Raw genomic sequence first — 27,716 nt, 5'->3', positions numbered from 1 at the left:
GCTGCAAAGAGATAGTTACAGATAAAAGACATTGCCCATAAACTGGTGGATAGGCCAATTTCCTGACTACCCTAATTAGCTTTGCTTAATTTGGCACATTATTTCCTGAAATAATGATTTAATCTAATTAAGATTCTTTCACAAGATATCTTTTAAATGAATTAATTAAGAACTTTATCTCCAAAGCCCAGAAATTAATATTACCAAGAATAATATTGGCATCTTTTGCAAGAGTAGCATTTTAGTTTCCCTATGAATTTACTCCACTTCTTCTCCACTACCTCTGAGTAGTTAAGAAATCAGGTGAAATACGTCCCCTGATTGCACTCTTCCCTTCCTGTTAATCTTCCTCGGACATGGTTTGCAGTGAACAACTTATGTAGCTCTCAACTGTGAAAATGGAATTTGATCTAGCCTGTTTTATAAAATATCATGAACACTAATAAAATCCATGTACAAGTGAAAGACTAAATCATTATTTGATATTTGATATCACTGATGAAATCTAGTTCTTTGGGGGTGGCAGGAAAGTGATAAATTATGTTCTGTAATGACATGGTACTATTGCGGCGAGGTTGTGTAATTTTGTTGAGGTTTTTTTTGTTCATTCCTTTGTTTCCCAGTAGTGCTATTAAGTGGCTTGCAATGACAGAATAATATTTCACAACTTGGATGTATTCTCTGTCTATTAAAGAGAAGCTCAGAATAGCAGAATGAAGCATGATACTTTTGATGTCATTGGACAGTAGGCATTCAGTAATTGCTACCTGTTGTTCCAGAAAATCTTTACTGATATGTTTGAGGTCAAATTGATCCAACTGGGTGAAGACATGGATAAGAATACATGGCTTTTAAAAATGGTAATACTAAGTGAAAAGACTCTCTTATTTAGATCGTCAGCCTCAGAAGAAAGCTGAATATATTCCCTCATGTACTACTCCAGAACCAAAGGCCAACAGATTCAACGGAATTAAACTTTTGATTTTAACAAAATCTGAATTATGTTAAGTAGAGAAGAACAATTTTCAAAAGTTTAGACCATATTATTTTATTCAGGTAACTGAATAGCTTAAGTATGAATAGATGAAATGGAGCAGGAATTTTTTTCAGTTTTCAGTTGCTCTGTTTCCATTGTGTCCCCACAGGGCATTTACCACCATCTAAGAGTCAGTACAGAGAGAAAATACTGGACACTTTTCTCATTCAGCAGTATCTACTGCCAGCAGGATGTTTTTTTCTTCTGCAAATTGGCTTGATTCAACTTCTTTTATTCCTTCATCTTCCTCTTCTCCTCCAAGCTAGTTACAACAGCTCTTGAAAATTTTGAATATCTTTGATATGTTCAAATCAGAATGCTTCTTTTGCTAAGTGTCCTGAATGGGCTCCAAGATTTGTTTAAGGCTAAATAATTCTTTAAGAATACCACTGAAAGACCTGCTCCAAGACTGGTTACTTATGAGCGTCAGGGTGTGTGAGATATTATGGGCAGGTATTTAGGACATTGGGTACCTCCAGGGTTTTGGAACTTCATCCCTGAACAAGTGCAGAATCCTGAAAAACTGGTAAAACTTCTGGAAAAAAGTACGCTTTCACACTGGCAATTTCAGAGACACAAATCACTGCAGAGTAGTGGGGCCTAGCCCATCCCTACCAAGACTTGTTACGTGCTGTTCAAGGAGGAGAGGAGGAAGACCTCATGGCTCAGACAGGAACTATCAGTGAAGAAGGCACGTTGCTTTCTGTTTTCTAGTGATTTATACAGTGGGGCTTATTCAGTACACGTCACCTCCTCTTCTGGTGATCTTCTGAAATCTTCGTCTTCTGTCCACTTCACGATCAGTTCCAAGATTCCTGGGTATTTTTCTCTTTTTTGGTGGGAGTATGGAAGATTTCAGATTCTCAGCTCCAAAACCGTAGGGGACAACTTAGAGTCTCTCCTGGTGCTTTCTCTCAGAGGCTCCAGGCACAGCCACCCTTCCCAGCAGCAGTGCAGACCACATTTTTAACATCTTTTTGTGCTGACACTGCTCCAACAGCTACTGGATAAACTATCTCCCATTTAATTTGTTTAGAAGGTTATCACTGCTTAGGACTCCATTTGAAATTGTTTTTCCAGGTCTGTTGATGCATATCACACTGTACTTACATCATAGTACCTTATAGTTACTTCTGTTAAGGGATAGTGAACAGTAGCCAAATTGTACACAGGAAAAATCTACTGTTGAAATGCTCATATTCGGTTTCACATTTTTATCACACAAATATGCCAACATGTTTGGATAAATTGATTTTTCTGCTCCTGGCTGGCCTTGCTTGAAGATTTATGCTGTCTGCTTGTTGGTGCAAATAATTACTTTAAATTAACTCTTTTTTTTTTTTTTTTTTTCCCCAAATCAGTAAACATGAAAAATTAATCTGCAACAAACATACAGCTCTGCTATAGATCACTTGATTCTACCTCGTTTATACTCCCTCAATGAAAGATACCCTATGTAAGTGTGACTAAATTGCCATGGTTACTGGAACACCTCTGAAAGGTGTTCACACACATTTATATTAACAGATATTTGAATTTCAGAGATGTAATCTGAAAATCCCCATAAAGAACTAGTGATTTCTGAAGAAGTATTTGAAGAGAAAAATGACCAGGGGTTTTAATTAACCATACATTCTTGTTTGTGTAATTGAACCTAATGTAGATTTTTATTTTCAGATTCTGTTTTTGTCATCCTTATTTCCATAATAAAATACAAAGTTACAACATTTTTAAAAAAATAAAAAAAATCAGTTTTTAGTTATTGTTGTTTTGTTTTGTTTAAGTATAGAATGAAATTTGGAAACTGTTTTGATGTTTTGTAAACACTGCAAATCATACAGGTTCTTTACAGAAATACACAATTTTAAGAAGTAGGGGTCTACACTGAAACTTTTAATTTCCATGTGAAAAGTTAAATATTGATTCTGTGCCTCAGTGTTAAAGTCTAATTCCTGAAAAGCTTAAACAAGCTTATAACATGTCAGTTACCTTCTTCATCTTATTCATTCACTCAGAGTACTCTGAATTTTTCAAATTCTTTCCTGAGAGGAAAAACTTACAAATAACCAACCTGCTTTTACTTTATTATTAGGTTTTTTTTTTGTTTTGTTTTGTTTTGTTTTTTAACACTAATCTATTATCTCTTTTGTACTCATACAGGCTTATCTTTCCTAAAAGATTAGATGCTCTGACTGCTGAAAATACTATAATTTTACCATCTGTTAAATTCCATATTTTATATTGTGTCTTAGATTTACAAAGCCAGTTATCCTATTATTCAGTATCAAATTATTTGATTTAAGAGTTATATGAGAAAGATGATACAACACAGAATGAGCATGCTAACAGTCATCAATCCACTAAGTTTATGACAGCTGTTTTCAAAAAGGTTTGTTTGAGAAACAGCACTGGAAACATATAAGTCTGGTTTATTTGCTATTTCTGTGAATGAACGTATTTTTAATATATAGCAATAGTTTTTCTCCATTTTCATTTAAGATTATTTTTTTTTTAATTTCTAATGCTATCAGAGGAAGGAATACATAGATAATTAGCTCAGTTTGAACCTTATTAAATGTATAAATAAGTATATAAACCAAAATTTAGATGAGAAGAGTGCTTTTTACAGTGTTAATATTTTAGGAATTACATATAATTGAAAAGCAAATTCTGAGTGCCTTGGAATGTTTTATTATTTGAGATATGTCCTTTGAATTTTATGTTTTATTTAAATTACATATGAGAAACTATTTAAATTACATATTAGCAAACTTAGAATATATAACACAGAAAGTTCTATGAAAATTCAAAATTTTTCAGATTAATTTTATGGAGTACCAACACTTTGAAGTTAAGGCAGTCACAAATGTCTCAATTCTAATTAGGACTAGTGATTTTGCGTGAAAAGGTATGTCTGAAAGAACTGTTCACACATTGAGAGCAACCAACAGTAGCAGTAACAGTGCTTTTATGTACAGTAAGAAGGAAATTCTAACTACAAAATACTGAAGTGATAGACTAAGCTAAGAAAAACAATTCTTCTATTTTCTTATTACTAAGTCATAATTTCAGTTCTTTCAAATATCTTCTGGTATAATTTACATTACATAGTATGCTATGCCCCATTGCAGTTATAGTATGTAGGCTTGTACATTAATGATCACTTAGATTAAGATCAAGGAAGAAATAACCACATGATTTTGCTTGAGGGCTGATATTAAAGCCTTAGCCAGCACTGGATTAGCTCAATGCTGGAGCACAGTAACCAGCAAGACTCTTTTTTGGTGTAGTTAAAAGGAACCTTCTTGACCTCCTTTGATTACTGAAATTGAAGCAAACCCCATGACCATTTACTTTCTGTGAATCACAGGATTTTTGTCATGGAGTTTAACTTTCTAAATTGCTTTGCAGAAAAAAAAATCTTGAATTGTGTTCACAGGAAGTTGAAACTGAGCTAACAAATAGTGCAGTAAACAGTAAAAAAAAAAAGTAAAACAAGCAAACAAGCAAGCAAATAAATAATAATAATAAAGCCCTAAAAGTCTGCACACCTAGAAACAGAGAAATGCTGAAATATGTTCAGAGAAAACAAGACGAAGAAGACATATAAGGAAAAGCTGAGGAAACTGGCATTATTTAGTCTGAGAACAGAAGGCTGAGTGGAGACCTCATTGCTCTCTACCTAAAAGGAGGCTGCAGTAAGAAGGGCATTCCATCTCTTTTTTTTGGGTGACAAGTAGAATGCCAGGAAGGAGTATCTGAAGTTACATCAAGGGAGGTTTAGATTAGATATTAGGATGAATTTCTTAATGGAAAGGGTAATTAGGCATTGGAACAGGCTGCATAGTGAAGTTGTGGTATCCTACTCCCTTGAGGTATTTGAAAGATATACAGATGTGTTGCTTAGCAACATGGTTTAGTGGTGGACTTTCTTGGTAGTGTTAGGTTGATGGCTAGACTTGATGATCTTGAAGATCTTTTCCAACCTAAATTATTCTTGACATTTGCCTATAATGTGAATGAGCATCACTGGCACACTAAGGTGGCTGAATATCCTCCACTTTCCTTCAATATCTTGGTATCTCTATGACTAATGCTAAGCTGTTAACTACAGCATGGGATATCCCGTTCTGAGGCCATGATAAGGGAAAAGACTTTGTAAGCTCAGAATAAAACTCTTAGCATAAGTAGGAGTATTTTCCTTTGAGATTATTTTTCTGACTTCAGTTGAACTTCTAAGGTCACAAATTTCTCCACCTGGTTTTCCCAAGATTTTTTAACTTTGTCTGGGCAAACAAAGAATGAACAGCTGATGATGATGGACATAATTCTTTGTATTGTCATTTTTCTACATGTGTGCTAGAAGAAAATTATTTCAGCCTTGCTTTTCTGTTATTACTTACTCTTTGGCCTTATAGATTTATTAAAGAAAATACTACTCTGCTTCTTTCATATTATATGTTTTTTAAAAAGCTTTTTCTAATGATCCTTCTGAGCTAATGCTGTTTATTGGAATACATCTCTTATCTTAGTCCCCTTGTGCTAGACAGCTCTTACACTGTCCCGGAAACTTACAAAAGCTTTTATTGGCTTCTACTGAACTATAGGCTGTAGGTCAGACTTCAAGGCTTATAGTAAACGGGGTTTCATCAGACAGGTGACCTAACCCTAACTCCCACAAGGGTAGAGAAGTCTTGCAGAGAGATCTTGACAAATTAGAGGACTATGCAATCCACCAGTTCCATGAAATTTAGCAAGAGCAATTGCCCAATTCTGCACCTGGAACTGGGCAACCCTGGGGAATGAGAGGCTATAATGGCCCAACGGAAAGGGAACTGGATGTTCTGGTTTCAGGCAAGCTGAACATAAGTCAGCAGTGACCCTGGCAGCTGAGAAGGCCAACCATACCCTGGAGTTCATCAGGCCCAGCACTGATAGCTGGAGAGGGGAAGGTTTGTCCTGCTCTGCTCTGCACTGTGTGTCGTCACCTTGAACATTTTGGGCATCAGAATATAAGAAGGACGTAGATGCTAAAGTGTTTAAAGTAGGGCTATGAAGATGGTGAAGAGTCAAGAGTGTAACACACATGAGGAGCATCTGAAGCCATTCTGCCAACAGGACCTCATGACAGGAGTAGGGAGGCAGCATTGATCTTTCTGTTGACAGCAAAAGGACTTGAGGGAACAACATAGACCTGTGTCAGGGAGTGTCAGATTAGGTATCAGAAAAAGTTTCTTCATCAGAGAGTGGTTGGGCACTGGAAAATGGCTTCCCAGCGATCACAGTACTGAACTGCCAGAAGTCAAAAAGCATTTGGACAGTACTCTCAGACAATGGTTTGAATTTTGGCTGGTCCTCTGTGGAGCCAAATCTTTTATTTGATGATTCTTGTGAGTCTCTTTGAATTCATGATATTTTATGATGCTGTGAAAACTCTGTGCAGTGTTTCCCATATATTGAGTCTTTTCTTTCATATAAATTTATAGCTAAAACGTCTCACTTTATAAGATAATACAGCCATTTATTGCTAAAATTTGACAATTGGTGATTTGAAATTTTTGACCTTTAACACCACCGAAGTGTACTGTGGGCCTGCCTGTAACTGTGGGTTACTGCCTGTAAAAGTGGGTTATACTGGTAAACAAAGTAGCTATGTATAGCAAGTAGGTTCCACATATTCCCATAAGAGAAGATTTAATCCTTCTTCTCATGAAGCAAAAGCTGTTATACCAGTTAGCTCTACCACTGATTGGAGCTGTCTGAAAACTTAAATCTTTCTAATCTTCTAATAAGGCCAATGAAGTAAGGTAAACACTAAAGTCTCAGCTTAAAAATATATGTATCCTCCTCGTCTTATCAAAGAGATAAGCAATGAAAGTGATAAATTCAAAGCTACATTCTAAATGATAAACAATTTTTCCTTTTCTGTCTGAGAACAAGATCTTCAGAAGGCATGCTTTCCTACCACAGATGTTTAGCTTGAAAAGTTTGCTATTCTGACCATTAATGTGTGATGTAAATATAAAATGATTGGTAACTGAGGTTTTCTCCTGATGCTTCTGCAAATATATTAAAGTTCACAGAAGATTTCTGACCAAAAGATATTTAGGATAGTGGATTGATCAGAAAATTAAGGTGAAAAAAATCATTTTTAGAGGAACTAAAATGTACATACATGTGCATGCATATATATAATTATTCAGTTAAAAAGAACTTAAAATATATCTTTTTCTTTTCTACTGGAATGCCCCTGGATATATAGAATATTTAAGCTACAAAGGTAGCATATTTCCTTTAACATCATTGTATCTCAGAATCCTGTTTTTATTAATTCTTCCCACATTAATTTTAGTGGCAAAAAAATGGTTACAACACTGGGATTTCAATTTACACTCATGAATTAAATTTTATTGGTGTTAAAACTATCAACTGTGAAAAATCTTTTTTCAAGCTGTCAGATGTTATTCCACAGGTAACTGACTGCACTATGACTGAAAGCACTATGGTTCCTACATTATTTTACAGATGCAATGCTTGCCTATCTTCAGGATCTAAGAAATTTCATACCAATCAATACAAATAAATCACTTTCAGAACTTTTAATCAGATGAACTATATTACTGCAAAGCATTATTAATTAGTGTGCCTAGTGTTTGTGGATTAGAAAGTAATAACAAACAAAAACAGAGTTATTTTGCCAGACACTGCCTATCCTTTCCTCCTGGTAACACTGTTCTGGCTAACCTGTAAGGTGAAATTACCTGGATATCAGCTGGGATAGAATCCAAGGGAAAATTCTTCAACAGGAGAATTACCCTCACTTTCCATCTGGAGGTTTGCCAATTTTTCTGCATGGATCAGAGATCATTTCCAGCAACTCCCCTCAATGCAAACACTCTGGGACTGGGTCTGTACATTGGAAATAAAGAAAAAGGTTCCCTTGCAGGACCATTAACAGTATGGATATATATACTTCATAGTTATATATAACATACTCAACAATATAATTGTGGGGCTACTATGAGTTACTAGACAGGACTCTATCTGCTGAAGGACTTTTGTAAAAATTTCAGTTCTACTGCCTTGTTCAAACAAATTTCAGTCTCTTAGTGAAGTCAGAAAACAAGAAGTCATGGTGGCCATTAAAAGACTGTTTCTTTCCTGCCTCAGTTCAGACAACACTTCTTTCATCCTGGGATTTTTCTACATTCGAATCACAATTTTAGATGTCCACAAGGCTGGAAAAATTATAATATTCTAGATATCTTTGTTTGAAATATATTTGCTTCACTGACATTTAGTTAATATGCTTCAGGTTTACTTTATTATGAAATCCTAGTCAGGGTTATAACATTTTCCGTCATATGCATTCTATTCATGGTATGTCAAAGAGTTATAGGAAATAAAATACAATGGTAGTGATATAGTTGCATACAGTTACATTGTATATAAAATATTTCTAGGGATGATCTAGGTCTTCTTTAATAGGTATTATTCAAGGATGTTGAAAGAAATTGGTTTCTGTCTTGGATAGTAAAAAAATTAATGGAAGTATGTAAATTTGTACCTTATTACTCTCAAGACAGTTAAAGCTTTTGTAATACAAAATAAACATTATATGGAATAAATCTAGATATAGCTATAGAACAGCTGAGAGATAACAATTTCACATTTACAGCTAGAGTATTTTAAGTCTGTCATTTTCAAGACTGGTACTAGCAGTTACCATCTCAGATATGTTGAGAATGACTACTTACTCATGGTGTGAGGCTTGATCTACCCTTGAAAAGTTTCTCTTCTTGAATACTAATAAATGCTGTTGAGATCATGTCATTACACTTTCCCTATTTTATAGTTCTTTAAGTGCTTAGTCTATTTAAGTAATCACTCACCTCTTGAAGCAGCTGTTCATATGGACAATTAAAACCTAAGGAAAATGAAAGGAAGTGAAGGCGTAACTTTAAATCAGTTGAATATATTGTTAGTGGATTTAAAATCTAGTACTAGTCTCTAAGGGTGAATTTTTATGTTTCAATTAATGTACCCACTTCCTCATAAGCTGAAGCCAATTTATGCACATAAAGTGGATAACAGAATCAGAGAATCATTGAATATATCGAGTTGGAAGGGACCCATAAGGATCACTGAGTCCAGCTCCTGGCTCCAAACAGGACCACCCAAAAATCAGAGCATATAGCTGAGAGCACTGTCCAGATATTTCTTGAACTCTGGCAAGCTTGGAGTCATGACCTGGGGAGCCTATTCCAGTGCCTGACCATCTTCTCAGTGAAGGACTTTTTCCTAATATCCAACCTGACCCTTCTCTGACACAGCTCCATGCCATTCCCTTGGGTCCTGTCACTGTGTGACAATTCTTCTTTGTTTTTTGGCTCAAAGCTTGCTGCCTGAGGTATTTCTTGTGATAAGAATGACTTGTCTAGAAGATGAGTGATGGGTGTTGCCATGTGGCAATCAACATCACTTTGTGGCCTTTGGAAGATAGTGCTCAAGAACAGTTTACTGGCGGAAGACCTAGCCTGTGACCAAATAACTCCTGTTTGCTATGGGAGACTGGGGGGTAATACCATTGTATCCTGTGAAGGCAAGATACAAGTTGGCGTCTCCCTGCTCCCTCTTATCTGCTGGCAAGGCCAGGAAGATAGGAGCAAAGGAGTTCCCTGCGGAGATCCCAGAGCCAGAAGCTGCTGCTCCAAAGATAGCTGACTCGACCACTTTAAAAGCATTGAAAAGGGGCCATCATCGCCATGGTCACGGTGGCCAGCATCGTCATTGTCAACAGAACAACAATGCCCGATGACCCACCGCTACTGAAGATCAATGACTGAACTATGAACCATGCTGGATCCATGGTGGTGACTATCTCCCTCTTGCTGCCTACAAAGACTCCTTGCTTCTTCTTTTCTGTCTTTTCTATCGCCCTCCTTCCCTTCCCCATTACCCTAATTCATAATAATGTCCGTCCTCCCTTTCTCCATCTCCCTAATTAAGATTTATAATAAACTGGTCGGACCAACATTTGAACTGTTGTTTCTTAATCTCACGCTGGGTATATGATACTAAAAGAAACTCATCTCCCTCCTATAAATAGGAGCGAGACACACTGTCACCAGAGAGAGATCAGCTCTTGCCCCTCTGCTTCTCCTTATGAGTAAGCCAAAGGCCATGATGAGATCACCCTTCAGTATTTTCTAGGCTAAACAAACCAAGGGACTTCAGCTCCTCTTCACATTTCTTCCTCTCTAGATCTTCCACCATCTCTGTAGCTCTCCTTTGGACAATCTGTAATTGTTTTAGAGATGCACACTTTACTCAAGGTGAGGCCGTACCAGTGCAATTACTGGGACAATTATTTTCCTCGACCAGCTGGAAATGCTGTGCTTGATGCACCCAAGGACACAGCTGGCCCACTACTGACTCATTTGCTGTCAACCAAGACTCCCACATTTCTTTCAACAGTGCTGCTCTCCAGCATCATGTCTACATAGCCAGGGTTAGCCCTTCCCAGGTGCAGAATCTGGCATTTCCTAATGCTAAACTTCACGTGGTTGGTGACTGCTCAGCTCTCTAATTTGTCAAGATCTCTCTGCAAGGCCTCCCAAACTCAACGGAATCATCAATATTTTCCCATTGCTAATAACACCTTCTACATCTAAGTCTACATCTAAGTCATTTATTAAAACATTAAACAGAACTGGCCCTAAAATGGACCTGGGGAGCCTTGCTAGTGACTAGCTGCCAGCCTGATGTAATCCCATTTACTATAACCCTTTGGGCCCAACCAATCAGCCAATTGCTCACCTATCATACTATGTTTTTGGCTCTCATTGTTTGTTTCTCACACTGCGTACACTGGTGTAGAAGCATTTCAGATATACTTCATCATACCCAGCACCTCGTGGAGAAGACTGAAGGATATCACTAGCAAGGAACCCCTCTGATAGTGGCATGCCTTCTGATAGTTTATCACTAGCAGTGTAGCTGCATTCCAGCTGGGCTATAGGTCTCATCCCCAGTCCTGACATGCTGCCCCTAAGATCATCTCTGGTGAGCCTTTTCCCTTCAAATCTAGTTTGAAGCCCACTCAATGAGCCCTTTCAATTCCTGGGATAGAATTCTTTTCCTCCTTTGAGACAAGTGGACTCTATTTGTTGTCAACAGGCCTGATGCTGAATAGACTGTACTGTAATAAAAAAAAAATCCAAAATTTCTTTAATAGCATCAGTCTCTTAGCATGTGTGGATCAGATGGGTTTTCCTTTTCCTCTCAGTAGTTTTCCCTGCTACTGAAGGGATAAAGGAAAACACCGCCTGAGCTCCCTGCTCCTTGCACTAACTTAACTGCCCTGATGCCTAAAGTCTCTTCTGATAGTCCTCAGGCTTCTGCTCTTGACTTCATTGCTGCCAACTTTGTCTAAAAGAAGCAGATAATAATTAGAGGACTGTACCAAACCAGGGAGTTTTCTATAATAATTAATGAAAATAGTTATGTAAGTGTATTTTCCCTGTCACGTATAGCTATTCAGTTTTCTTTAAGAGATACATGCTATGTACACAAAAAAGACAAATAAGTTTGTGTGCATTCCTTTCTATTACTGTAACTATATACTGTAACTATACTGTAACCATAACTTCAGTCCTGGAACTGTACAAAGGACAGGCTAAATTTTTTTCTTAAAAAATATCTTTTTAAAGGCAAGAATAACAGAGTTTATAGTGTGCACCGAAGTACATTATCAAGTAGATTCAGTTCTGTTCACTTAAAGCATAGAAAAGCTATTGTGCTCCATGTAATTTTAAAGGCACTTTGAAGACTTAGGCAAGATTATATTAAAGTTAGACAATTTTAAGCCACTGCTGTTGTTAGTTGAACTAGGCAGTTTTAGGACTTCATCTTATCCTTAAGTAGACTTCAGAATGAGTCAGTGGAGTCATTCTCTTGAGGTATCTATGATTATTCATCAACAGAGAGAAAAGCTGCAGAATTATGCTCAGATATTGATGGCAACAACACCATGGTGAATCTCACTTCGATGCTCTTTAGTATAAGTGCCTGATGACTAGGGCAAGTCACAGTGTGCCAAGGAAAAGCACTGACACAAAATATGTATTTTAATTTTTGAATCAGTAGATCAGACAATGTACCATTGCTCTCTATTTGTGTGTGTGTGACATCAGATGATGTGTAATCATATGTCTTTCATGCATTTATTTTTCTATTATCACAAGAATTTCTCCCATACATATTTCTTTACTGAAATCATTCTATTCTTTCAATCTCAGCACAAAACAAAAGAAAATCAATAACAAAGAAAAAAAAAAACAGAAGAATAATAAAGTTTGCTTAAAAAAGATAGCCTTTGATATTCTCTTTTACTATGTGAGTTGTTTTTCAGATTGACTTCCTATGCTTTACTTGTACCTTTTCTTCCAGATGTTTTTGAGTAATCTCATGTTGTCATGGTTTTAAGATTTTTTTGTTATATGTATTCCACATCATAACATGTAGTGCAGTGGGAGTTAATGCTCCATTTCTGTGGGTTGTGGATATTTCCAGGTATACCTGTGTCAGAAGAGAAGAACTACATATTCCAGAGGATTTTCATTGTTCTCTTTCCATTTTCTGTTCAGAAAGAAAGAAAACAGTTTGCAGGTCACTAGACATCCCTCTTCTTTACTTCCCATCTCAGCAGACTGTGTGCTCCCTAGCCATCTCGCCTTCAGCATTAGAGTAAGGCCTTCGGTTTTTGGACACCCTCTCTGTCTCATTTTATTTTATTCATTGGCTTCAATTCCAATTATATTGTATTATATTGTGTTACCTTGCATTTTGCTATCATATTTAATAAATTAACTCTTCAGATTGTTGTTGCTGTTTTGTTTTTAGGCCCTTCTCCCTACCTTTTTCCCTTTTTCACCCTTCCTCCTTCCCTGGGGCGAGGGTCCATATGTCCTTCTGCCCCAGTAGCCATGGAACTGGGCTGAATGGGCCTGTAAACCATTGACATTTTTGGTGGACAATGTGGGCATAGGCCACTTTGGCTGGGAAAAGATATACTTTTAGAACAAATCTCTCTCTACTATCAGAGAACATCATTAGAAAACTTATCTGTAGGTGCTGTACTGAAAACAAGGCCTTGAAGTCCAAGCAAATTGCCAGTATTCTGGGATATTTGTAAACTTTCTTAGGTTTCTAGCTTTCTAGCTTGCTTCACTAAAGAGAAAAGAAATGTATTTGCTTTCTCTTGTAAAACTGTTCTTCAAGAGATTACATTCCATCATTTTTCCCCTTTTCATATTCAGAACATACCAGGCCTCTATTAAATTTGCCACTATGCTCTATGGAGCTGTATGTATATATAATCAATGCTTATCCAATGATCGTGTTGAGAATCTACCTGAATGTACTCATCATTTCATTCAGTATCTGTATTTATGATTTTTTGCAGAAGCCTTCCCCCGAGCCAGAGAATTCTGAGTGGAAGGGAGTGTGGAGGAACCTGGGAGGGACTTTAGAGAAATGGGCATCGCTGGTGTCATGGAACGTTACTACTGAATACCTACAAGATCCTGAGAACCTTAGAAGTAATTTGAGACAGAGATGTTGCAGCTCAGGAAAATCTGAGGAGGTACAAATTATTTGGGGCCTGGCTTAATGCTTATTTGGCCTTATGAGCGAGAGAGTCAAGAGTTCCCAGGAGAGAGTCGGAACTGCGAGAGAGAATCTCAGGGTCCAGAAAGAGAGTTTCTTAGTTGAGAAAGAGTCTCCAAACTGAAAGAGAATGTCTCTGAGCCAAGATGGAGAATCTTCAGGCCCAGAAAGAGAGTCTTCTAGCTGAGAAACAGAATCTCCAGACTGAGTGAGAGAGTCTCTCGGTCCTCTTATCAGCTACAACTCTGTCCACCAATCTGCTGCTTCATCATTAATTCTTGTGGTTTACTGTTCTAGACTGCTGCCTTGCATTCCAGAGATAGGGTAGCTAAAAATTTTATTTGGAGAAACAGGATACCCACTGTCTGTAATAACTGTCTAAGTCTATAGAAAAGCATCCGTTATCAGAAGTGAAAACCTGGCTAAGCAAGGCCAGATCTTCAGCAGCCGATTTAACACCTCACGAAAGCACATAACATTTAATCTAACTAACTTTCCTCATTTCAATATATCACAAAGTACTCCCTCTCCCTCCTGGAGACCTGGAGACCTAGTCACACAATTGGAGTTTGACATTAATGTCAATGTTAATTATTGTTTGTTTGTACACATCTATACTAAGCGTGATGTAGGGATATGGAATAAGGGATAGAATGTCATGGTTTTACAATTTTTTGTTATCAGTATTCCACATCATAACATCATGTAAAGCACTGGGATTTAAAGAGTTAATGCTCCAATTCTGTGGACTGCTGATTTTCTGGGTATATGGTTTTCAGAAGAGAAGAAGACCTACATACCCCAGAAGACTTATTTCCATTTTCCATGCAGAGGAAAAGACAAAACTGCTTGAAAGTCACGAGACTGTTCTTTTACTGCTTGTTTTGGCAGTGCATGCTCCCTAGCCGTCTTGTCCTCAGCTTTAGAGTAAGGCCTTCAGTTTTGGACACTCTCATTTATTTGGTTTATTAGCTTCAATCCCAATTAACTTTATTTCTGCTATTATAATTAGTAAATTAACTTTCCTCCTCAGATTGTTGGTGCTGTTTTTTTTTTTTTTCCCTTATTTACTATTATTTCTTTTTCTCTTTGTTGCCCCCAGCCCTCCCCCCCTCCCCACCTTTTTCATACCAGTGGGCCTGTGGACCTACTGTCCCATTGTCATGGACACCAATAGATCTACAGATAACTTCGTGACACTCCCCTATCCCTCTGGGTGAGGTTTCTTGGCTGGTGAGGCCCTGTCTGGAGAGAAGTTGGGGCCTGAGAGAGCTGGGGAACGGCTCCCCATAGGGGAAGAGATGCAGATATGGGCTCTGTCCAGAGCCACGGGATCCTTGGCCTGCCCCACCCGTGGCAGCACTGAGGAGGGGTTATTGCATGGCTTGTTCAAGATAGGCTCTTTCTGCAAGTACTGTCAGCCTTTAATTTGCTTGTTCTTAACCCTAAATCCTTTGCTGATAATGAACCCTTCAACACCAAGTTGTTTCCAAACATTTCCTTTTATTCATTGTGAATTTTCTACTTTGCAGATAAGTCAGCCCATTTCTTCACTCTCCCTGTCATTTTTCACTTTAGAAATATCTTTCCATTTATGATGCTTATTACATACAGTTTTAAGATCTGGGGTTATTGCCCTTACTCTGTGTGCCACTGAGGCTTTTGCCATCTCTGTTCAGTAAACCCTTTTCTAAAAGCATCCCATGCCTATGAGCATCTTTCCACCCCAAAGATTCTTCCAGCAACACCAATTTAATCTGTCAACAGTGTTATACAAGCAGGTTTTAAACAATCATAGGTAAACGAGGATGCTATGAAGTTGCACTCGTAACAGAAACTCTGTTCTTTGGCAGAATTCTGTAAATAATGTTTTCTGACTGCTGCAACAGAGCCCACACAGCCGATACAGCATCCTACAGCCAAAGAGCTGCTGCCCGCAGGGACCAAGTGCAAGACCCTGGATTTTGCTGGTTAGGCCAAAAAAGCGTGAAGGCTGTGGCTCCAGGCCAGCCAAAGGATGTCACAGCACAGATGACATCATAAGGGCTCCTGGAACCTGTGTTCTGTTAGTGTTCCTATGATGATGACAGGCCCTCCCCAAGGACAGTTAGCAGCTGGTTCCTGGGAGCTGTGCTGCTCGCAGCCTCTCGCCATGTCCTGTGCCTGAAAGCAGCCTCGGGAGCACACAAGTTCAGCCTCATCCTGCTCTGGATTATGGTTCGTGTGACCATTTAGTGTTACTGTTCATTGCGGACACTTTGGGTTCAAAGGTGAAGTGTTACCAATTTGTGTTTGTGTTAAAGTTGAAGGATTATCTTTTTGGATTAGGTTAAAGGTTACTGTTTTGGGCTAGTGTTTAGGGTAAGAGTTACCATATTAGATTAGGGTGAAGGGCTTCCCATTTGTGATAAGGATAAGCATTAATGGTTCCCATTTTGGATTAGAGTTAAGAATTCCTGTTTTGGTTAAGAGCTGCTCTTTTGCGTTAGGATTAAGAGTTAAAGGTACCCCTTTTTTGTGTAGGGGTTTCCCTGTTGGGTTAGAGTAAAGGGTTAAGGCTATCCTTATCAGTTAGGATTAAAGGTTATCATTTTGGTTTAGAGTTATGGGTTACAGGTTACCTTTTTGGTTTGGGTTTGAGAGTATTCTTTTATAACATGGGTTAAGGGTTACCCTTTTTATTTAAGATTAAAGGTTAAGGATTCCTCTTTGGGGATAGGGTTATGGTTAAGGGTTAGCTTTTTGAGTTAGTGTTAATGGTTTCCCTTTTGAGTTACGATGAAATGTTAAAGCTTACCCATTAGGGTTAGGCTTTACGGTTTCACTTTTGGTTAAAGTCAAGTGTTACAAATCAGTGTTATTAATGGGATTAGTGTTGAGGGTTTTCCTTTTGTGTTAGGGTTAAGGGACTAGGTCTAACCATTTGAGTTAGGGTTAAGGAATATTTTTTGGTGTGTTGTTACAATTCTAAGTTAGGGTTAGAGGTTACTCAGTTTGGTTGAGGGGTAAGGGTTAACCTTTTGGGTTAGAGTTGAGGGTTATCATTTTGTGCAAGCGTTAAGTTTTACCCTATTTTGTTAGGATTCAGGATTAAGGGTGACTATTTTGGGTTATGATTAAGAATTGCAATTTTGGGTTATGGTTAAGTTTAAGGCTTACCCACTTTTGTTAAGGTTTAAATGTTCACATTTGTGTTTAGGTTTATGGGTTAAGGATTACACATTTAGTTTTGGGCTGTGGGTTACTTTTTTGGGTTGGTGTTAAAGGGTTAATGGTTCCCTTCTGGATTTTGGTTAAGGGTTGCCATTTGGGGTTAGAGTTAATGGTGAAAGGTCACTATTTTGGGTTAAATTTATGGTAGGAGGAGCTGGAAGCGATTGTGCGGCAGGCTAACTATGACATAATTGCTATTACTGAAACACGGTGGGACCACACCCATGATTGTGATGGATGGCTACAAGCTCTTCAGAAAAGACAGACATGGAAGGAAGGAGGGGTGGTGTAGCTCTTAATATTAAAATTGAGTATTTTGATGTTGAAGAGCTTGGGGTTGGGAATGATAAAGTTGAGTGTCTGTGGATAAGGATGGGGGGAAGGCCTGTAGGGGTGACATCTTGGTGGAGCTCTGTTACAGAATGCCTAATCAGGATGAAGAGATGGACGAGGCATTCTTTGAGCAGCTTGCAGAAATTGTACTATCACCAGCACTCGTTCTCATGGGAGATTTCAACATTCCTGATATATACTGGAGTGTGTGGATGATAGCTTCTTGACACAGCTGGTATGAGAGCCTACCAGGGGTGGTGCCCTGCTAGAGCTGCTCTTCACTAACAGAGAAGGACTAGTGGGAGATGTGAAGGTTGGGACTGTCTTGGGCAGAGCAACCATGAAATTACGGAGTTCGCTATTCTTGGTGATGTCAGAGAGCAATTAGCAAAACTGCTATCTTGAACTTCCAGAGGGAGGACTTCAACCTGTTCAGGACATTTGTTGCAGAGGTCCCTTGGGCATTACTCCTGAATGATAAAGGGGTCCAGGAAGCCTGGATGCTCCTCATGATGGAAATCTTAAAGGCACAAGAGCAGGCTCTTCCTGAGTGCTGTAAGGCGACCTGGAGGGAAAGAAGACTGGTGTGAATGAACTGAAAAGTTTTGTTGAGAGTCCAGGAGAAAAAGAGAATCTACATCCTCTGGAAGAAGGGACAGAATACTTGGGGGACTACAGAGAAGTTGCTAAGATATGCAGGGAGGAAATTCGAAAGGCAAAAGCCCAGCTTGAACTCAGATTGGCCACTGCAGTAAAAGAGAACAAGAAAGCCTTTCATGAATATATTAGCAGTAAGGGAAGAACCAAGGAGAATTTCCATCCTTTACTTGATGCAGCAGGGAATGTGACCTCTGTGGATAAGGAAAAGGCTGAGGTTCTAAATGTCCTCTTTACATCTGCCTTTAATAGGCAGATCATTTATCCTCAGGGCACTTTACGCCCTGACCTGAAAGTCTGGGATGGAACACAGAATTTACCCCCAGTGATTCAGGTAGAGACAGAGAGCTACTCCTCCATCTGGACTGTCACAAGTCCATGGGACCAGATAGGCTCCACCCTCGGGTACTGAAGGAGCTGGTAGAGGTAATTGCTGAGCCACTTTCCACCATCTATCAGTGCTCCTGGTTATCTGGAGAGGTCCCAGAGGATTGGAGGCTTGAAAATGTGACTTTCATATACAAGAAGAGCCATAAGGAGGATCCAGTGAACTACAGGTCTGTCAGCCTGATCTCAGTACCAGGGAAAGTTATGGAGCAAATCATCTTGGGTGAGATCACAGGGCATGTGCATGGCATCCAGGGGATCAGGCCCAGCCAGCATGAATTCATGAAAGGTAGATAGTGCTTGATCAACCTCATCTCCTTCTATGACCGCGTGACCAGATTGGTAGATGAGGGAAAGGCTGTTGATGTAGTCTACCTAGACTTCAGCAAAGCCTTTGTCACACAGTTTCTCACTGTATTCTCTTGGGGAAACTGACTGCCCATGGTCTGGACAGGAATACTCTTCTCTGGGTAACGAACTGGCTAGAGGGCCGTGGCTAACAGGTAGCAGTTAATGGAGTTAAGTCCAGCTGGTGAACTGTTACAAGTGGTGTTTCCTAGGAGTTGGTACAGGGGCCCATCTTGTTTAATATTTTTACTGACGACCTAGATGAGGTGATTGAGTACCCTCAGTAAATTTGCATATGACAGCATGGTCCTGCTTGACCAACCCGATCTCTTTCTGTGATCTAGTGACCTGCATGGCGGATGATGGAAAGGCTATTGATATGGTCTACCTTGACTTCAGCAAAGCGTTCGACAGTATTCTCCTACAGAAGCTGGCACCTCGTGGCTTGGACAGGTACACTCATTGCTGGGTAAGGAGCTGACTGGAGGGCCGGGCCCAGAGAGTGGTAGTGAATGGAGCTAAGTCCAACTGGTGACTAGTCACAAGTGGTGTTCCCAAGGGGTCAGTGCTGGAGCATGTCCTCTTCAGTATCCTTATTGATGACCTGGATGAGGGCATTGAGTGCACCCTCAGTAAGTTTGCAAATGACACCAAGTTGGCTGGAATTGTCCATCTGCCTGGGGGTAGTGAGGCCCTACAGAGGGATCTGGACAGACTAGATTGCTGAACTGAAGCTATTGGGATGAGGTTCAGCAAGACCAAGTGCTGAGTCTTCCACTATGGCCACAATAACTCCATGCAGTGCTACAGGCTTGGGGTTTGGGGCTGGAGGACGGTGTAGAGGAAAGGGACCTGGGTATATCGGTTGATGCTCAGCTGAACATGATCCACCAGTGTGCCCAAGTGGCCAAGAAGGCCTTCATGGCTTGTATCAGAAACAGTGTTGCTAGCAGAAGCAGGGAAGTAATCGTGCCTCTGTACACAGCACTGTGAGGTGAGGCCACACCTTGACTATTATGTTCAGTTTTGGGTCCTCTCTGCAAGAAAGACATTGAAGCCCTGGAGCGTGTCCAGAGAAGGGCAATGAAGCTTGTGAGGGGTCTGGAGCACAGGCCTTGGAGGAGCAGCTGAGGGAGCTGGGTTAGAAGCAAAGGTTAATGGTTACCCATTTGGGTTTGGTTTAAGGGTTTTACTTTTCAGTTAGGGTTAAGGGTTACCCATTTGAGTTGAGGTTTAGGGTTAACATTTTGCTTTAGGTTTAAGAGTTATGGATTATCATTTTGTGGTTTTTGTCTTGAGTTTCAGTTCTGTGTTAGGGTTTAGAATTGTGGGTAACCCATTTGGGTTTGGGTTAAAGGTTTACCATTTATGGTAATGGTTATGGTTAAGGGTTAAGGAGTACTCATTTGGGTTAAGAGCTAAGGCTTAATCTTTGGGTTGAGGATTAAAAGTTCTGCGGTTATGGATTACCATTTTTGGGTTAGTGTTAGGAGTTAAATTTTTGTGTTAGGCTTAAGAGTTGCCCATATTTTTTAGGGCTAAGGGTTTTAGGGTACTCAGCTGGGTTGCGGTTAAGTGTCTCCCATTTATGTTAAGTGTTAGTATTTGCCCATTTAGATTAGATTTACAGGTTTTCCTTTTGGGTTAGGGTCAAGGGTTACCATTTCCATTAAGTGTTATTTTAGTTGAAGGTAAAGGCTCACCAATTGGGTTAAGGTTTAAGGATTAAAGATAACCCTTTTAGGTTTAGGTTCAGGGTTTCCTTTGAGTGTTGAGGTTAAGGGCTGAGAATTATCATTTTGTGTGAGGGTTAAAGAGTTACCACTGTAGGTTGAGGTTAAAGGTTCCCCTTCTTGGTTAGGGTTTAGGGTTACCCATTTGTTTTACTGTTAAGGATAACTTCTTTGGGTTGATTCCTTTTTTGGTTTAGTTTTAATGGTTAAGCTTTATCCACTGAGATTAGGGTTACCCATTTGGGTTAGGGAAAGGGTCCAGGGTTAACCATTTGGGACAGTGTTAAGAGTTATCCTTATGCGTTAGGTTTGAGGACGACCCTTCTGTGTTACTGTTTAGGGTTAGCCTTTTGGATTATGCTAAAACATTATTGTTTTGGGTTAACAGTTAAGGGCTAGCCATTTGAGTAACGGTGAAGGGTTAACATTTTGGATAAGGGTTAAAGGTTATATTTTGGTTTATGGTTAGGCGTTACTCATTTGGGTTTAGGCCTAAGGGTTACCATTTCTGGGTTAGCGTCAACAGTTACTTTATCAAGTTAGGGTTAAGGTTTAGCCATTTGGATTAGGATTAAGGGTTAAGAATAAACCATTTGGGTAATGATTAAGGGTTAACCAGTTGGGTAAGAGTTAAGGGTAGAACAATTGGGTCAGGGAAAGGGGTACAAGTTAGCATCTTGGGTCAGACTTAAAAGTAAAAAGTGTTAAAATTTGGGGTTAGGTAGGGTTAATGGTTACCCTCTTGTGTTAGACTTCAGTGTTAGTCTTTTTGGTTAGAGTAAAAGGTTACCCTTATGCGTGAAGGTTTATGGTGAGCCTTTTGGTTTAGGGTTAAGCGATAAGGATTATTCTTTTAGGATAGGGCTGACTGTTTCTTATTTGAGTTAGGATTTATGGGTTAAGAGCTGCCTTTCTAGGTTAGAGTTTAGTATTACTCATCTGAGTTAAAGTAATGAGTTACCATACAAGGTTAGGGTTAAAAGTTACCATTTTGAGTTATGCCTAAGGGATCCAATACTGGGTTACGGAACAGGATTAAGACGTACAATTCTTGTTAGTGCACAGGGTTCTCTTTTTCTGTTACAGTTAAGGATTTAAGTCTAACAACTTAGAGAAGAGGTTACAAATATATATGTGAATAAAACATTAAAATACTGAGTTCAGGTTAAGGGTTACAAAATTGTTTTCACACTTAAGGGTTAACATTTTGGGACAGAGATAATAGTTGAGGGTTGTATTTCTGACGTTAGAAATATTACTCTGTGTAAATGTTAAGGACTACCAAATTTAAGCATTAAGACTAATAATTATGGGTTATAGTTTAGGCTTAATATTTACTGGTATACTTAAGAGTTAGCAGACGATTATAAGAATTAATCATTAATATAAAAGTTAAAGAAGACGGGTCAAGAGTAAGGGTAAAAGTAAAATGTATACTCTAAGGGAAAAGATGAAAGATGAGATTGAACTGAAAAATATATAAGAAAAAAAAATAGAAAAAAAAAAAAACAGAGTAGCAAAAGAAAGAGTATTAAAAAAAAAAAAGAAAAATCAAAATACAAAGAAAAAAATCAAAACAAGACAATGCAAAATCATGGGGAAGTAAAATTAAAAGTAATCACTGCAATTGAAAAACACCTGCAAATCCATCAAGCGCTGCAGGAAAGCCGAGAGACGAGGCTTGAGTGAAACAAGTCGGGAAAGAAAAGACAAAAACAATCAAGGGAGATCACATAAGGGAAGTGAAGGCAACGTCAGAGCAAAGGGACGGGACAGGCGCCAACCAAGGGAAAGGAAGCGAAGGAAAAGGAGCGTGAAAAGAAAGGAAAAAAAGCAAAAAGCCAGGGAAAGCCAAAGAAAATTCATTTCCTAGGAGGAGGAAAGGAGTGTATCGAGCAAGGAATGAAAAGCATGCAAAGAAAGGAATTGCGTAGTAAAGAACCAACACCAACAAAAAACAAACAATGCAAAGCCAAGCAAGAGGAGCAGCAGAGAAAAGGCATCTACAAATGCAAGGGTAGTAGAGAAAAGAATTCAGCAAACTGAAGCAACGCAAGGCAAAACCAGTGACAAAGAGAAAGAGAAAGGAAATGCTAAAATGCAAAGGAAAACACCACCGAGAGAAAGGGCCAATCGGAGAGCTTGGCACATCACACCAAAGAGCAGCCAAGGAGGAAAGAAAGAAAACTTGCAGCATCCTAGCAAATAACACACACAACTTCCTCCTGCAAAGGACAATTCAAAGAAAGCAAGTGGAAAAAGCCAACTAGGGAGGACCCATTCGGACGTCCTACAAAACCTCCCCCAGCAGAAAGAAACCCTTGGCAGCATCAGCCTCAGAGGACTAACGGGTGGCCGCTGAAGATTCTGGCTCCCATCCCAGAAGGCCTGCATGACGCAGGAGTCGCTGAGCAAAGGCTCGGTCCCTGGCTGCCACAGCACCTCGGCAGAACGAGAACAATCTTGCTGAGGAGGCAACGGGGACTACTCTAGAGTCTCTCTCGGATGCTTCAGATCCTCCAAGAGAAACTGCAAATGACACACAACGTCTAGCCTATAACCCTGGCCATTGAGAGAGCTCCTAATGACGCCAGCAAAAAAACATTCAGGATTACCACTCCTGTGGGAAACAGGATAAAGGAAATGACTACAGCTGCATCCGGGGAGAAAAAAAAGGAAAGAAACAACGGTCACGGGGAATGAAGGTTACCCACCAGGAAGACACCTACCTGCCTGCAAGGGGATAAATGTTGCGTAGCTAGCCTGGAGGAGTCCAGGCCTGCTATCCAGCATGACAACGGGCCCCGGAGGACAACAAAAGCTGAGCATCCATGCCTGGGCAGGAGGAAAGGGTAGCTACTGGGCATGCTGCTGCCTCCACGAGAGATGCGACTTCTGCGCTACCTACCCCAGAGGAGTCTGGGGCTGCTAGCCAGAACAAACATCTCTCTGGACGAGGGACAGCGCTCCTAGTCATGCTGGGGAGGAGGTAAGGGTAGCTACCGGGCATGGATCTACCCAGCCATCAGACGAGAAGCCTGAAGACCACCACAAGGGAAGAAGCAAGGACAGCCAGGAGGCGTGAACCCAATTGTCTCTGCAATAGAAAAACACCTGCAAATCCATCAAGCGCCGCAGGAAAGCCGAGAGACGAGGCTTGAGTGAAACAAGTCGGGAAAGAAAAGACAAAAACAATCAAGGGAGATCACATAAGGGAAGTGAAGGCAACGTCAGAGCAAAGGGACGGGACAGGCGCCAACCAAGGGAAAGGAAGGGAAGGAAAAGGAGCGTGAAAAGAATGGAAAAAAAGCAAAAAGCCAGGGAAAGCCAAAGAAAATTCATTTCCTAGGAGGAAGAAAGGAGTGTATCGAGCAAGGAATGAAAAGCATGCAAAGAAAGGAATTGCGTAGTAAAGAACCAACACCAACAAAAAACAAACAATGCAAAGCCAAGCAAGAGGAGCAGCAGAGAAAAGGCATCTACAAATGCAAGGGTAGTAGAGAAAAGAATTCAGCAAACTGAAGCAACGCAAGGCAAAACCAGTGACAAAGAGAAAGAGAAAGGAAATGCTAAAATGCAAAGGAAAACACCACCGAGAGAAAGGGCCAATCGGAGAGCTTGGCACATCACACCAAAGAGCAGCCAAGGAGGAAAGAAAGAAAACTTGCAGCATCCTAGCAAATAACACACACAACTTCCTCCTGCAAAGGACAATTCAAAGAAAGCAAGTGGAAAAAGCCAACTAGGGAGGACCCATTCGGACGTCCTACAAAACCTCCCCCAGCAGAAAGAAACCCTTGACAGCATCAGCCTCGGAGGACTCACGGGTGGCCGCTGAAGATTCTGGCTCCCATCCCAGAAGGCCTGCATGACGCAGGAGTCGCTGAGCAAAGGCTCGGTCCCTGGCTGCCACAGAACCTCGGCAGAACGAGAACAATCTTGCTGAGGAGGCAACGGGGACTACTCTAGAGTCTCTCTCGGACGCTTCAGATCCTCCAGGAGAAACTGCAAATGACACACAACGTCTAGCCTATAATCCTGGCCATTGAGAGAGCTCCTAATGACGCCAGCAAAAAAACATTCAGGATTACCACTCCTGCGGGAAACAGGATAAAGGAAATGACTACAGCTGCATCCGGGGAGAAAAAAAAGGAAAGAAACAACGGCCACGGGGAATGAAGGTTACCCACCAGGAAGACACCTACCTGCCTGCAAGGGGATAAATGTTGCGTAGCTAGCCTGGAGGAGTCCAGGCCTGCTATCCAGCATGACAACGGGCCCCGGAGGACAACAAAAGCTGAGCATCCATGCCTGGGCAGGAGGAAAGGGTAGCTACTGGGCATGCTGCTGCCTCCACGAGAGATGCGACTTCTGCGCTACCTACCCCAGAGGAGTCTGGGGCTGCTAGCCAGAACAAACATCTCTCTGGACGAGGGACAGCGCTCCTAGTCATGCTGGGGAGGAGGTAAGGGTAGCTACCGGGCATGGATCTACCCAGCCATCAGACGAGAAGCCTGAAGACCACCACAAGGGAAGAAGCAAGGACAGCCAGGAGGCGTGAACCCAATTGTCTCTGCAATAGAAAAACACCTGCAAATCCATCAAGCGCCGCAGGAAAGCCGAGAGACGAGGCTTGAGTGAAACAAGTCGGGAAAGAAAAGACAAAAACAATCAAGGGAGATCACATAAGGGAAGTGAAGGCAACGTCAGAGCAAAGGGACGGGACAGGCGCCAACCAAGGGAAAGGAAGCGAAGGAAAAGGAGCGTGAAAAGAATGGAAAAAAAGCAAAAAGCCAGGGAAAGCCAAAGAAAATTCATTTCCTAGGAGGAAGAAAGGAGTGTATCGAGCAAGGAATGAAAAGCATGCAAAGAAAGGAATTGCGTAGTAAAGAACCAACACCAACAAAAAACAAACAATGCAAAGCCAAGCAAGAGGAGCAGCAGAGAAAAGGCATCTACAAATGCAAGGGTAGTAGAGAAAAGAATTCAGCAAACTGAAGCAACGCAAGGCAAAACCAGTGACAAAGAGAAAGAGAAAGGAAATGCTAAAATGCAAAGGAAAACACCACCGAGAGAAAGGGCCAATCGGAGAGCTTGGCACATCACACCAAAGAGCAGCCAAGGAGGAAAGAAAGAAAACTTGCAGCATCCTAGCAAATAACACACACAACTTCCTCCTGCAAAGGACAATTCAAAGAAAGCAAGTGGAAAAAGCCAACTAGGGAGGACCCATTCGGACGTCCTACAAAACCTCCCCCAGCAGAAAGAAACCCTTGGCAGCATCAGCCTCGGAGGACTCACGGGCGGCCGCTGAAGATTCTGGCTCCCATCCCAGAAGGCCTGCACGACGCAGGAGTCGCTGAGCAAAGGCTCGGTCCCTGGCTGCCACAGCACCTCGGCAGAACGAGAACAATCATGCTGAGGAGGCAACGGGGACTACTCTAGAGTCTCTCTCGGACGCTTCAGATCCTCCAAGAGAAACTGCAAACGACACACGATGTCTAGCCTATAACCCTGGCCATTGAGAGAGCTCCTAATGACTCCAGAAAAAGAACATTCAGGATTACCACTCCTGCGGGAAACAGGATAAAGGAAATGACTACAGCTGCATCCGGGGAGAAAAAAAAGGAAAGAAACAACGGCCACGGGGAATGAAGGTTACCCACCAGGAAGACACCTACCTGCCTGCAAGGGGATAAATGTTGCGTAGCTAGCCTGGAGGAGTCCAGGCCTGCTATCCAGCATGACAACGGGCCCCGGAGGACAACAAAAGCTGAGCATCCATGCCTGGGCAGGAGGAAAGGGTAGCTACTGGGCATGCTGCTGCCTCCACGAGAGATGCGACTTCTGCGCTACCTACCCCAGAGGAGTCTGGGGCTGCTAGCCAGAACAAACATCTCTCTGGACGAGGGACAGCGCTCCTAGTCATGCTGGGGAGGAGGTAAGGGTAGCTACCGGGCATGGATCTACCCAGCCATCAGACGAGAAGCCTGAAGACCACCACAAGGGAAGAAGCAAGGACAGCCAGGAGGCGTGAACCCAATTGTCTCTGCAATAGAAAAACACCTGCAAATCCATCAAGCGCCGCAGGAAAGCCGAGAGACGAGGCTTGAGTGAAACAAGTCGGGAAAGAAAAGACAAAAACAATCAAGGGAGATCACATAAGGGAAGTGAAGGCAACGTCAGAGCAAAGGGACGGGACAGGCGCCAACCAAGGGAAAGGAAGCGAAGGAAAAGGAGCGTGAAAAGAAAGGAAAAAAAGCAAAAAGCCAGGGAAAGCCAAAGAAAATTCATTTCCTAGGAGGAGGAAAGGAGTGTATCGAGCAAGGAATGAAAAGCATGCAAAGAAAGGAATTGTGTAGTAAAGAACCAACACCAACAAAAAACAAACAATGCAAAGCCAAGCAAGAGGAGCAGCAGAGAAAAGGCATCTACAAATGCAAGGGTAGTAGAGAAAAGAATTCAGCAAACTGAAGCAACGCAAGGCAAAACCAGTGACAAAGAGAAAGAGAAAGGAAATGCTAAAATGCAAAGGAAAACACCACCGAGAGAAAGGGCCAATCGGAGAGCTTGGCACATCACACCAAAGAGCAGCCAAGGAGGAAAGAAAGAAAACTTGCAGCATCCTAGCAAATAACACACACAACTTCCTCCTGCAAAGGACAATTCAAAGAAAGCAAGTGGAAAAAGCCAACTAGGGAGGACCCATTCGGACGTCCTACAAAACCTCCCCCAGCAGAAAGAAACCCTTGGCAGCATCAGCCTCGGAGGACTCACGGGTGGCCGCTGAAGATTCTGGCTCCCATCCCAGAAGGCCTGCACGACGCAGGAGTCGCTGAGCAAAGGCTCGGTCCCTGGCTGCCACAGCACCTCGGCAGAACGAGAACAATCTTGCTGAGGAGGCAACGGGGACTACTCTAGAGTCTCTCTCGGACGCTTCAGATCCTCCAAGAGAAACTGCAAACGACACACGACGTCTAGCCTATAACCCTGGCCATTGAGAGAGCTCCTAATGACTCCAGAAAAAGAACATTCAGGATTACCACTCCTGCGGGAAACAGGATAAAGGAAATGACTACAGCTGCATCCGGGGAGAAAAAAAAGGAAAGAAACCACGGTCACGGGGAATGAAGGTTACCCACCAGGAAGACACCTACCTGCCTGCAAGGGGATAAATGTTGCGTAGCTAGCCTGGAGGAGTCCAGGCCTGCTATCCAGCATGACAACGGGCCCCGGAGGACAACAAAAGCTGAGCATCCATGCCTGGGCAGGAGGAAAGGGTAGCTACTGGGCATGCTGCTGCCTCCACGAGAGATGCGACTTCTGCGCTACCTACCCCA

The sequence above is a fragment of the Meleagris gallopavo genome, chromosome 1 (assembly GCF_905368555.1).
Source record: "Meleagris gallopavo chromosome 1, MGAL_WU_HG_1.1, whole genome shotgun sequence".
Classification (NCBI taxonomy): Eukaryota; Metazoa; Chordata; class Aves; order Galliformes; family Phasianidae; genus Meleagris; species Meleagris gallopavo.
The sequence above is the reverse complement of the archived record's forward strand: the minus strand, read 5'-3'. Positions refer to the sequence as shown.